The sequence below is a fragment of the Acanthisitta chloris genome, unplaced genomic scaffold (assembly GCF_000695815.1).
Source record: "Acanthisitta chloris isolate BGI_N310 unplaced genomic scaffold, ASM69581v1 scaffold27687, whole genome shotgun sequence".
Lineage (NCBI taxonomy): Eukaryota > Metazoa > Chordata > Aves > Passeriformes > Acanthisittidae > Acanthisitta > Acanthisitta chloris.
This window is the reverse complement of record NW_008682528.1, coordinates 1-9,689: the sequence shown is the minus strand read 5'-3', so window position 1 is coordinate 9,689 and position 9,689 is coordinate 1.

The window sequence follows — 9,689 nt, the reverse complement described above, 5'->3', positions numbered from 1 at the left end:
CCTGCTGAAGATGATTTTTTTGGTCAGGAAAGAAGCCCAAAACTCTGTTCAGACTAGCCCAACTCATTTTTGGTTACATATCTTATTTTTGATTCACAGAATATGAGCTTCTTTATAGCTGTCTACTGCAAACAAACATCAGCACATGCCAAAGCCCACTGAAACATGCTCCTGGCCAGCAATACAGGCAGCATGCACATAAAGAACTTGCATTCAAGTGACTTCCTACACAGGAGGCCCCTTGTTCAGCTCAAAAATCTAGGACTGTAAGTTATTGATGCAGTCATAAAACCATTTTAGTCCTCATACTAAGATCTCTTAAAAGTGTTAGAAAGTAACAGATCTTAAAATCTTAAGGTATTAAAACAAATTATAGGTTCTTTCCATGGGGTTACAAGTCAGGTGGGTAGATAACCACTGCCACAGAGCATGAAAAAAAGGCAAAAAGAAACTGCACTATTTTCCAGATTTACAACAGTGCTTAAGAGTGTTAAAGTCTGAGGATTATCTATAAGCAGTACTGTGGTTTTAAAAAGCAGCATTCAGATTCTGATACTTTCAAAATAACCATCACACACTATTAAAAGAGGTGTTTGGTTACCCTTTATGGTGATCATACAGACTTATTTATGAGGCATTGTCAAACCCAAGAACAGAATCCCCATGTACCCAATCAATATAGAAGCAAAGGAAATTCAGTTGCAGAAATATATGCAAGACAACCATGTGATTTAGAGATGTTTCCAAATACTGACTCAGATGCTCCTCTGAATCATATTTGAGCTCTTAGTTGGATTAAGCACCTGAAGGTTTTTCCTAATTTAAAACATTACTTATAAACCAGTTATCAGTTATTAATAATGTACTGCAAAACTCGTTCCATGAGTGAGCAGCTCTGATATCAGATGATCTTTTTTGGAATCAATTTTCTGCACAGCTCTAAGTGCCCATTCTTTCACTTTTTTTCTTTTCTGAATAACCACCTACTCCAGATCCCCAAACATACGGAGGACTAAATAACTTCAAATCTGAGAACATGAACTCCAGTTTCACCAGGACATAGTACTGCAGCAAGCACAGCATGGGTTTGTATTTATGGATGTTAGGCAGGATGCATTTAGCTCAAGTGTGATGAAAATCCCTGCCTAGATTAATCATTACTGTGCCTCTGAAATCAACCCGCAACACTTGCAACTGTTTGCTGAACCAATATTTAACATTGTGTTTCAGAAGTCTGCTCTGCCAGGTCCCCTGATGTTTGTCTGAAACTCCAGGGCAATCAGTATTGTACCCTCACAGTTCTGTCCCCAAAGACAAAGCCAGTGAGAGGTAAAGGTTTCAGAAAAAGCCTGTAGCATTCACCAGAAAAATCACCACATTGTGACCTACTCATTAAAACAGCTTGTAGTCAAAAAATAGTGCTGCCTCTGTGTGAGCAGACATTAGAAAAAAACAGTAATTATCCTAATAACTGGAGAGGCACAAAGTTTCACTGATGTTATCTAATGAACTTCAAGCCTTTTCAGACTCAGCACACTATTACACATTGCACATCTCAATCTTCAGCAGCACAGGCCAATCTAGAAGCAAAGGAATACCTACCAAAGCAAGCTACCTGCAGGTTAAAATGATGCTACTTCAAATTTGACCTGTAAAATCCAGAATGGAACAGCACTACCATTTTGAAGTCTTGAATACTGCCAAATATTAATAGGAAAATGTGCTCAATAGCTGGGAAGGAATCTGAAATGCAGCAGAACAAATTCTCAACATGGAATTCTTCTAAATTCTGTTTGTTGAACAACCAACATTATTCAATACACTAACATTTTGGCATCTCTCAATTCTTATCAGAAACGCTACTTTATGAAGGCCTAATAATTGAATAATTTCTATGTTTACATTTACTTTATGAAGATGAGTGAGAAAACTATTATACCAACATAAGCACACTACCATTTTATCAGATGAAGCTTCTTTACTCTGGGAAGGGGCAAAGCTCATGGGTTTTTAGTTCTAATGTACCCAAGCCCACAGCTATTTTAGGCTTTCCTGTTGGCAGTATCAAGAAGAAGTACAGGACCCTGTAAAGTTACAAACTGGTGGTGGTAAATGGCAGGTCAAATAAGCAAAGCTCAGTCATTAGACCTGGCCAGAGATCACCCAGCACTTGCACTGGACATTACTTACCTGCAATTTAATGCACTGTGCACACTAGCAGTGCTGGCCTAGACCACTCTCAGTCAATTCAAATAAAAATGTAAAAAAAAGAGTGAGAGAGAAAGAATGCCTAGACTGATGCATTAAAAAAAGGAAAAAAAAAGGTGTAACGAATGACATGCAACATTTAAAGTTTCTCCTTTACAAATCTCCATCCTCCATTGTCAAGGAATTGGCCAATTTAAATTGAACACCATACAAAATTTTCTTGTACCAGCAACTTCTACAGTGACAGAAAGCATCAAAGAAATCTGAAAATAAAGTTTGAGCTTCTGCTTCCTTATGAATTACTAGAAAATCTGGCAGCTTGACAGAATGTGACAGAGCTGTTGATAAAAATTATAATTCAACAACCATGTACAAACTTCCAAGACTACGGTCTAGTCATCTGCAGCAAGGAAGATGCTTCATTTTGTATTCCACAAGCAATCATTTTCAGAAGACAAATACAGGGCTATTAAGGGAGGAAATTACAGTACTGCTGAAAGAACTGTGCTGTAAGTAGGTAAGCACTAATTACATTATATTATCATATGCTATTGCAATAATCAATTACTGAATTAAACCTTGACCCCCCAGAAAGAATTAACACAGTGGAGAAAATAAAACATTTAAGCTTAATTCTCAAATCTGATGAAGCTGCAGGGTGAAATGAAGCACCTCTTCAGTCATGGCCTTACTGATGCAGAAAAATGAACTGTACAGGCTCTCCAGGGAATACCAGGATTTAAATCAGAACTAGAAGGAACAGTAAATGTAACAGCCTTGTATCAACTGTGATTCTTATGGAAACTACTCATACAATCAGTGCAAAGAGAAAAAAAAGTCCTCATACAGAAGAGAGAAAGCTATTCTAAGAGAATTTTTATAGCTGTTTTTGAAAATTAGCCACTTTGTTCTAGCAATCAGAAAAACATACATTTTGCTTGAATTCATCTAGAATTGAGAGGATACCTTATTTGTGCTCTGAACACTGAGAACTGTAGTCTCAGAAGGCTGGGATAAGCAAAGCAAGCCCAAAACCTACTGTGTATAAACAGAGATACCATATGAATACACAAAATAAAAGCACAACAGTTCCCTTGCCAAGGAGGAGCAGATGGCAACTCGGAGCAGAAGTCAGTAACTCAACAACAAGTCATAAGAAATAACACTCATCAACCAGCTGTACACCAGTCCCACATTTACAAGAGTGGGACTGAATGATTTCACCTGGGCAAGTCCCACGTGCAGAAACCCCAGGTCAGGCATGGCTGCCCCTCCCCAGAAACAGCTCTGTTTGGCTTGCACTCCCCAGGGACCTCCCTCAAGCTGCACTGCCTACCTTCTCACGCCTCCTCCTCCTCCCTCCAGCCACCTATTTTGCACATTGGAAATCCCTCCTCTACTGTGGCTTCCTTTGAGGGGCAGGGCCTGAGGGAAGAGCAGCTCCAAAACACAGGAGGAAATAGAGCTTTTACCCACAAAAAAAAACCCCATGTTCACCCCAGAGTGGCTGGTTTGCCTTTACCCAGCACACTTACTGTGAGCACACACCCTGTTAATAGCAGTGCCCAGGATGGCTCACGTGCCCTTCATACCATGCCATGTCCTGAATGTCTCCTCACAGCTACACAACAGCTGGATCAGCCTGCGCAATGGCAGCTCCCTACAGGAAGAGCTGTCCCTCATGCCCTTCTCCCTTTACTATGGGACTCACAGAGGACTATCTGTCAAAGCTAAATGATTCTGGTCTTAAATGTCTTTGGGTTTTTTGTTGTTTTTTTTTTTTTTTGACAGAGGTTTCTTTTCCATGAAGCTCAAACAGAAAGACTGCTTTGGAAAAAAGCAATAAAGCTCAGCGCTTAAACTAAATTTTCCAGTATGCAATATGCACCTATTTTTGACTCTTCAGTAGCACTTAAATTTTGCTTACTGGACTACCACAAGACTGCTTCAGTTTTTGAACTTTGTGTTACTTGGGAAGCTCCTTCCCAATCACAAATCTCTGATAAAGCAGGAATACAACTCAAGAAAGTATAAAGCACAAGCTCTGATTTTCAGCCCTCAGAGAAATGTAAAGTGAATTTGAATGATCTTGTAATTGTGAAACATGTTTTGAAATTGAAGTAGTTTAGCTTTAAATTCTACAGCTATTTACTTAAAATAATTCCAGATATCTAAATGCTGACTGTCCTACTGCAGGGCTGTTTGAAACAAATCACTCCCACTGTTTTACAGTCTCTATTACCTGCTTTTGTAATATTTTCTAAGACTGCTTCCAGCATCACCAATGTTGCAATTGCTTGTAAATTTAATACAGGAGGAAACCAGTATATTTCAAATGGCAAAATTCTCATATCATTTTTCCCTTGGTAACCTCTGTGAACTCTGAAATTTGCCAGATGCCCTAATCAAATAAGGAGGGTTTTATTGAATATCCACACATTCTCCTGTTTATGTTTTAGGAGGTTTTTCAAGACCTGAAAATCAGAGGTTATAAAAGAGGAAGATAAGTCACAGAGAAAACCCTTGAAAGAATGGAGTAAAATAAACCTTTCTACAAAGGCACCGTTAACTGTAAAGCCTTCTTGCTGAAATAATACCAATATACGGCGAAATTCTACCAGGGTGAAAATCTGAATCACTGAATCTGTAAGCCAGATGAATCTTATGACATCTGATACCAGACTTCCTTCTCTTTAGCTGCCGTAATCATGTTTTCTAATGACAGCCTCTGGTAATGAGTCTGATGACTCAATGCCTAGGTGCTTAAAATAACTTTGAAAAACTGAGTCAGAGGAATCATTACCCAAGCAAAGCATATCACAGAATCTCACCAGCTCTCCAGCACAGACTCAAGAAGCCCTGCACTAGTCATTGCTGCAATGTAACACAACCCATTTATCACTGAACCATTAAAAGACTGTACAGTCCCATGGATAGACAAAAGAATAGAAAACTTGTATACAGTAAGACTGTACCAGTTCTCATGCTCATCCTAACACCTAACTCCTTCAATAGGTCAGGAATCTGTGGCAAATTTGCATTACCAAACATTCTCACTTTCTCTAGTCATCTTGTTGCCCCTTAAGAAACAATCCACCACGTCAAAATAATCCAAAAAGCCCCATGAAGTATTTTTATATCTACTTGATTATAGCCTAAAAAAACCAAACAACTTTCAATATGATTAAGACCATAAAACAAAATTAGTTTTGTTCCACCACATCCTACAATATAAATCAACTGTAATCTCATTCTTTGTATGATGTCCTGCTTTGCTGAATAACAGAACATGTTGAATGGATTATGAAATGATCTGCATAGTAGATCACAGATATATTAAGATTTATTAAGTGAATGTTCCCTTAAGATGAGATTTCCTTGAGATATCTACTTGCAAAGTTATGGCAATACAGAAGACAGACCTGAAGAACACAAAGTTAGGGTACTTTGGAGGGTTTAGTGCAGATGCTTCACTTCCCAGCTGCAAATCAGAACAAAGAATTGTTTCTGCCCGATTCTTAGCGCAAACTTACAGATTTGTGATGGTACAAAGAAAAATGCAGGACTTCCTTGGGAGAACTTACACTAGTGAGAAGCAAAAAGAAAGATGAACGGCAGGATACACACTTACGGATAATAATCTTTATTTTAAGCCAAATATGTTGTTACTTTTTCCTACTTGAAATTTTTATATGTAAATCACGACCTTCCCTCACCACAGCTGCAAGAAACATGCTAAAATCAACTATACCTGGCTAGTGACATTCACAAAAGAAAATCCAACAAGATTAGATGGACAGGAAAGCCTTAAACAGCATTTCCATGTTTTAGAAGTATTGCTAAGTTACATCTTCTTTAAAGAACAGAGTATTTAGCCTAAGCTAAATCCCAAGGGACTTCTTCCCACAAAAAAAGGGCCCAGTCCTACAAACAGAACCAGACAAACGAGTTCTTAGACAAGCCTTTTAACAATCAAGAACATACTGGTGTGATACAAGTGTCACTAAAGTTAGAAAGAAAAATTTGTTGGCATTAACACTATAAGAGGCCTAACCTCATGAAGCCTGGTGAAACACCTAGCTTGCATAAGCAATGTCACCAACTTCAACAGTGTTCCTCCTATAACTCAGCTCCTAGTTCCAACTGCAACTGTCAAATTAAACCTCTCACTGCATGTTAGCAGCACAAGTTCCAGAAGAACTGCCTTGCCCACCAATGTGCTGTAACCTATCAAGTTCTTAGTAACAATACCTCCTTCTGAAATCAGGATTTAACAAATGACAAAACATCAGCCTTTTCAAGGGAAGGACTTGCCTACATTTTAAATAATAAGTAACTCTAAAAATAGACTGAGGTAGGGTTATTTAAAAGCCAGCATATTGGTCCCTGACATTTCAGCTCTCCCTGTTGAACAAAGCTTAAAAACAAGAGAAAGGGCATGAGTAAAGCTGGGACTTGGCAAGCTCTAGAGGGAAAAGAAGAGGAAAAGCCAAAGAAATCAAGAAAGAACAAACACAAGAATGAAAGTCTCATCTGTGGCTTTTGTAAGCAACTATCACACAAAGACATTTACATACTGCATTTTCTTTGTGACCAAGTTTTGATATTTTTTTAGGCTCAGGCACTTTCTGCTATCACTTGTGATGCACAGTTAAAAATAAGGAATTAGTAAGGTCAACTCTGTTTCTTAATCAAGCATCCAAATTAAGCGTCTAGCTTAATGCATCAGTTCTTCAGTGTGGATATGAAATTGATTACCTCTGAAGTCAAGTTCAGTTAAATTACTGCAAAACTTTGGAAGTTAGCATCTCTTGAACAATCACTTTTTTCCTTACTTTGATTGGGGGGTTTTCCCCACTTGTTTCAGTTTTCAGAACATGCAACCCTGAGCAAACCTTTAGAAAATCACAAAAGTCCACTACCAAGTTGCAGTAAGAACCTAGCCAAAGAAAGAACTGCCTCCAGAAGTCTCAGATCCTCCATTTTCCATTGGTATTTCCATCCTTCACAGATAAAGCCTCCCTCTCCCAACTATGCCACCCCACCCAACCTTTAGTATGAGCTCTGAGCTGATAATTTAACTACTGTAACTCCCTAGAACTGCAGAAAAATGGCCCCACTGTTTCCATTCAGCTAATCTTCTGCTATTACAGCAACTTAGAGCAGCTCAAGGTCAGGCCTGACAAGTGTTGGAGTAGACTCCTGGGATGTACATACAGCATGGGATAAGGAGCAAGAAAGGAGGAGCAACAGCGACTGCTGGTTTATCTCACAGCATCAGACACAGCCCCCACAGCCTTCAGACTGCTTAAGGCCTACAGCCATCCCGACCGGTTTCAACAAAAGGTTCCCCACTGAATATGCTAGGAAATCACCAGTAAAGGCCTCTTGGTACGAAAGTAGTAGCCCTTTCCCCTGAAAGCTTGTACTATTTCAGCCAGAAATCCATTGAGTTTCAATGGTACAGGGAAGAGTCAGCAGATTATACAACTGGAGACCATGTCTTCATACTGGAAAACGCTAGGAACTTAATTGCTGTGGATTGTCAAAGTGGGAGGCAAAAAAACTGGCCAGGGTCTGCACGCTAAAAGCAGCAGAAATCCCTAATTGCATCCTCCATCCCCAGAAAATCTAACACTTTGAAGCATGCACTTGTAAATCTTGTAGACAAAAGGATAAAACTGGAAACAGAAGCTGGGCAGCTTAAGATTCAGAACAAAGAAGCATCAACAGAGACTTGATGGCTTAAAAAATAGAAAAGACAGACTGAAAGCATTCAAATCAAGACTGAATTTTCCTCCAGCCTTCCTTGGAAAGTATAGTCTAGTTTAAACAGGAATTAATTCAGGAAGTGCTAATAGCACAGGCCAGGCCAGATCGTCGGCCACCACTACCAGCTACATTGGATTTGACACCATTAAAGTTTAAAAAATTCATACTCCAGATAACTAATTACAGTCTAGTTTTGTTAACATTTATATTTGCAATACAAACACAGTTTGCATATTTCTTTTAAAAATGGGCTATTTTAGTAAGAGCACAAGCAGAAGGTGAGAAGGTTGTTTAGAATTTAAAATACAAAATTTACTTTCCTAGGTAAGTGGTGACTGGCTAGTTGGTCGAGCTCTTAAAAACGTTTCTTGAGCCAGTTACCTTCTTATGCTGTCAAAAAAAAAAAAAGTATCTTCGCTTTAGCTGGCATTCACACAAGTTTAACAAATTAAAATCCAAAACACAGCAATATGCAGAGAGACACCCATCTCCTGGGTAAAGCTCACCGAAAATAAAGTAAACTTCCTTTCAATACTCTCTCAGTTAACAGCATAACAAACTCAAAACAATAAAATACCAAGTCTTTATTGACTATCACTTCTCAATTTTAACCTTCAAGTTAAAGTGAATTACCATAACTTGCAATGTGAAGAATGAAAAAAACACACTGCACCAGCTGATTTCAAGCCAGTCCTGGTTAGGAAGTTAGAAATTATACACCCTTCCGTCTGAGGCCATAAGGACTCCAAAACATCATTTAATGAAAGCAAAGCAAAAGTTTCCAAATGTATGAATAAAATGGCTTCATGTGTTCAGCACAGAACACAGGATCCCATGAGGATATTGCACCTCAAGGCGAGGAGAGAAGCAGTAAACTGTACTAAAGATATTAGTACAGTATCAGCTTAGCATACTGTGTATTATGTAGTATACGCACACACAGAAGGAACTTTCCTGCTACCTACAATAGTTAGGTTGATTACAAATTAGTCATAGACACATCCCACAAATCAGTGGAAACCATCACTATTAACACCAAGTCCATCAATAATATTCTAAAAGCTCAAGGTAACAGTAATTTCACTACATTGATACCTTTTTTAACTGCCTAAGTAACTTGGAAACTCAAAGCCAACTTCTCTGTGCTTCTGATGAAGGCTACTAAACATGAGTAGCCACCAACTTACATGTTTACAGACACAGCTATGTGTACAGTAAATCTGACACATACAAGATGTGGAATTTCTTCAGTGCTGAGAACCGCCACACAAACAGTGCACTGTATGAGAACCGCCCCAGTAAAAAGGAAGTTTTTAAACTGCTGGCCAAGCTAATGGAATCAGGTGACTCAAAGCAATACTTCAAATACCAAAAACGTCTTCCTGAGATACTTAGAGTAGTCACAGATGAGTTGCTGGTGGATGTTAACTCACACCTACACAAGCAGAGATGCTTCCATCAACCAAAATAGTAAACAAATATTGTTAATTTAGATAGTTTCAGACAGCATGGGCTGATTTTTGACTGTTGCATTAATAGCGGCTACTGTTGAAGAACTGAACAGAATCATTTCACTTCCTGCCTTCTTATGATTTATGGTGTAAAATCACATCTTCCTTCTAACAGGTCGCGCGGTGCCGACTCTGTGCCGCGTCCGAGACACAGCGCAGCTCGCCCCTGGATCGCGCCGGGGGCAGCATCTGCCGCCC